A 5,000-nucleotide genomic window follows, 5' to 3' on the forward strand; every position below is an offset into this window, starting at 1 on the left:
TGAAGGACATTTTAGCGCCTATCGTTGCTTTTACGTCTCTTATTTCTGCTTGTTACCGTAATGTTAATTCTTCGGGGCATGACCTTGTTGCATCGTCTATAAGGTTGTGTTTATGTACCATGCTGCTTTTAAATAATATTTTATTCAAATGAATATTCACATAAACAAAGTGCCTCCGTACCTAGTTTTATTATCATATTTAGAATATTTTTAATTATTCTTCATGACAACACGTAGCTGATATCACACTTTTTTCATGATGAGGCTCATGGTGATGATGATGATGATTATTATTATTGTTGTAATATCAGTAACAGCATTTTAGTGTATGATTTTATAAACATTAGTAGAATGATGAATAAAGATTGGCCATAGTTTATCAGGTGCTAATTTTGATGGTGATGGTCATTTACTTTTCCATAGAGTTACTCAATTCTTATACGCATTGTATTTAGAAGTGACAGTTTACATGAAATGTGTCAAGATAAAATTCAGTGAATAGACAATTAAATATTGGTTCAGTCACAACTATGATAATAGTCGCCTTTTCCAACTGATACAAGCTACTTCAAGCTTAGATATGTCTAAATCAAGGGTCAAAATATGTTGTACAGGTATGTGTTTGGATTTCTATAAAAATATTTGCATTTCAGTAACTTAAAAGCTTGAGATGCATATAAACCATTCGGACTGTAAATGAAAATTAATAAATTTCAAGAGAATGGCTTCCAAGGAATTATCTCTTGGTCTCATTCAAATATTAGAGTTTGAGACGAAGTCAGAACTCATTAAATATTGGTTCTGAATATTTGCCTTAGTGGCTAGTTTTGCTCAAGAGACACGATTCTCTCATTGTTTCTCGTGAGAGATGAAAATGGTGATTTTAACTCTTAGCGCGTCCTTTGAAGATTCTAACCATAGAATTATTTTACTTTGGTTCGACGCCGATCTCTTCATAAATAACTGAGATGTTTATCTTCCAGCAGGCGAAGCTTGACTGATTACTTAAGATATAACTCTTAATCAAGATTTTACCTTTATTATCATTTTAACTCATAATTTTTATAACCAAATTTTGTTCGTAACTTCGACTGCCATAATGTTTTGCGACGCCGAAGTATATAAACAAATATCTTCAATCAGTTGCATAGGTGATGGACAAGCTGGTTCTTTTTCTCCCGTGAATCTCTGATCTTTATGTTCATCTTTAAGAATTTTACCTGGAGTTTGATTAACATTGTTTTTAGGGAAGATTGTAATATGCACAGAAAATCTTGAAAGCCCTTCAATGAAAGAACACCAGTGAAATAGGGAGTTAAGTAAATAGCATTTCCACGACGTGATGTTTCTGTTTCATTTATTCAACTGCCTGGAATTTGAAAACGAAGGTTAACATACAAAAGCTTATTTTAATTTAGTGAGACCTATTTTCTCTCTCTCTCTCTCTCTCTCTCTCTCTCTCTCTCTCTCTCTCTCTCTCTCTCTCTCTCTCAAATCCAGATTTTATGCTTCTAGCTTTTAGGGTATGCTATACATTAAACCTGTCTTGTTTTTCTTGCGATGAATTTCAATGTGCTTTTAAAATATCAGACCATTCAGCAATCATCGTTTACTAATCTTGTATTATTTGTATCACCTATAACAGCGATTTTTTTTTCAAAAGGCGCATTTTAAAAGCTCGTTTTAGGAACAAAGTCGAGCATTAAAATTTATAATTAAATTTCTAGTTTTGGAAGAGGAAATTATTGTAATTCCATTGTATTAAACGCGTATGTTGTACTTTTCAGAGAAATTCTTGGTTACAAAGGGAGGTGTACTTGACAAGGGTGAAAAATTGTGTATTGTACACTTTTCACTCTGAGTGGATATTATTCGTTTTACACCGTTTGGAAAAGTATAAATAAAAGTAGCGGTTTAGTTTTTTTTTTTTTTTTTTTTCAAGAGAGAGATGCTTTGGCCTGCTGTATTGGTTATCGTACAACTGGTCCTTAATACATATTTTTCATGATATTTGTTTCTTTATATTTAGGAAAGCGCTAAAAATAATTTGATTACAAATAACTGCTTAGATTGCTGAAGGTTTGAGCATGAAGAATAAGCCATAGTTTTACTAGAAGAGCAGTTCTTGAAGAATCGTCTTTCTGCAGCTTTCAAGAAAACCTGAAATAAGCGGAATGTATTAATATTTAGTATTTTGTTAACGAATATTGCATAATGGTTTTGTTTAAAGAATATTTCATGACTAACCTCGTTCTTTGAGGCAAATTATGTAATTTTATTGACATTAACAGTGAAAGCTACGATAGAAGCAGAATTTGCAGTAGGAGTTTTAGATATTCTCAGTTTATTTAAAATGAAATTTTATCAGTTCGTTGGATAAAAGTTATTCGATTGAAAATGGTTGATCACGACTGGCCGAAAATAAAACATATTCAGATCTTTTTAATAAAACGTAACAGATGCAACTTCTACAGTTACAACATACTTATTTAGTTTATTCGATTTTTTGTGAAGTGATTGTTAGAAATATTATCTTACAAAGTGGAATCAGGCAATTAACTTTTTTTCCTAACATATCTAAAACGTTTCCTGTCTTCATGAACTTAGTGTTAGGGTAATAATATAACAGTGTGCTGGCTGAAAATAGAAAATGAGACTTTTTTCCGAATTCCTCCAGTAACCTTTGCTGTTAATATATACTGTTTCATAGTTTAAAACGTTTCTAAAAAGTTAGAGATATTTTTGCCAAGAAATAAACTCCGAATTATTAAGTAACGAAAGTGGAGTCACGAATTCCTTCAAGGTGAGCGGGAAGGAAGTCATGCATGAATAAAAGCTTAGATTCCCTTTCCATCCGTGAAATTCATGACCCCCCGCTTCTAAAGTTCCTTATGTCGAGAGTTCCATATTTGTAGTTAGTTATGAAAAATGTTCCTAGAGTTGAGGTAGTCGACAAGCAATGTACAATTATTGTCGTAAAGATAATAAACAAAAATAGACATAAAAGGCTATCTTGACGCATGAAGCTTATGAGGTTTTTATTTCAGTAATTTTACCACTTTCTCTCTCTCTCTCTCTCTCTCTCTCTCTCTCTCTCTCTCTCTCTCTCTCTCTCTCTCTCTCTCTCTCTCTCTCACACAGTCACTGAATAAGATAATAGTGTACCTACCTAGAGGATCAGTCTTTTGCATCCTTATTTTTTTTTGTAATTAATCTGCATGTCTAGGCTGCCTTTGTTCCTTTATAAATGTTACCCAAGTACATTTTTAAATGTAGCCTTCTGTGCTGGGAAACGTGTCAGAACTTCCGGTGACTAAATAAAAAACTACTAATGAACTTTCTTTGTGTATTTATTCCTCTGCAAGGATGCGCACATTCATTGTTCTGGTTCGTACTGAGAACTGCAATTGTAATTTTGCGGCCTTTTCAACTGTAACCGTTTTATTACAACTTCCCCCACTGTAGTACATATATGTGAACGTAACCTCGTGTTACATACACAGGGAGTATGTGTGTCGTTAAACAAATAAATTTTTTTCACGAAGATTAAGCGAAATAAATATATTTTCCATTGTAATGGAGAACAATGGTCCCTAGCTCAAATTCAAAAATGAAAAAGGATTATGCATAAGAGTCTCCATGAATTCGAGTTAAGACCCTTCTTTTTTGAATGATAAAATATCAACTTTAATCTGGCATTTTACTCTCAGTAACTACAAATGTTTCCACTGCTATAACCGTTTTTCTCAACTGTGTATGCTGCAACCAGTGATGGGAGCAGCCTGTTGCTATAATATTAATGTTTTCTAACCAGGTTAATTGAAAGAAAATTCTTGAGATATCATATAATTATAATTATATATATATATAATTATATATAATTATATGTATATATATATATATATATATATATATATATATATATATATATATATATATATATATATATATATATATATATATATATATATATGTATATGTATATATATATATATATATATATATATATATATATATATATATATATATATATATATATATATATATATATATATATATATATATATATATATATATATATATATATATATATATATATATATATATCTATATATCTATCTATCTATCTATCTATCTATCTATCTATCTATCTATCTATCTATCTATATATATATATATATATATATATATATATATATATATATATATATATATATATATATATATATGCATACAACCGCCACATTGCCATTTTATGCTTCAATAGAAAGATTTTTCTTGTGATACTTTAGAGAATGGGGTCTGTAGAAAGGCAAGCCTTGTAGTTTTCAGCAGATATGGAATGAGGTTACAAGACCCACGCTCAAAGGCACTGTGTTTAACACTGTTCATCAGCTGAATAGAGGAAGACCGAACATACTATGCAGTCTAAATGACTCTCTGTGACTGGTGTTAAGTCTAATGAGAAGTGCAAAAATTGGCACCTTTTCTCCATAAATCTTGCTATATTCCTATGCCCTCTCTCTCTCTCTCTCTCTCTCTCTCTCTCTCTCTCTCTCTCTCTCTCTCTCTCTCTCTATATATATATATATATATATATATATATATATATATATATATATATATATATATATATATACATACATATATATATATATATATATATATATATATATATATATATATATATATATACATATATATATATATATATATATATATATATATAAATATATATATATATAAATATAAATATATATATATATATATATATATATATATATATATATATATATATATATATATATATATATATATATATATATATATATATATATAAATATATATATATATATATATATATATATATATATATATATATATATATATATATATATATATATATATATATATATATATATATATATATATATATATATATATATAATGTTTGTGTGTGTCTGTAATTGTAAGGAGGGGACTTTGCTTATTATCAAACG

Source organism: Macrobrachium rosenbergii, chromosome 41 (genome assembly GCF_040412425.1).
Source record: "Macrobrachium rosenbergii isolate ZJJX-2024 chromosome 41, ASM4041242v1, whole genome shotgun sequence".
In the NCBI taxonomy this organism is placed as follows: domain Eukaryota; kingdom Metazoa; phylum Arthropoda; class Malacostraca; order Decapoda; family Palaemonidae; genus Macrobrachium; species Macrobrachium rosenbergii.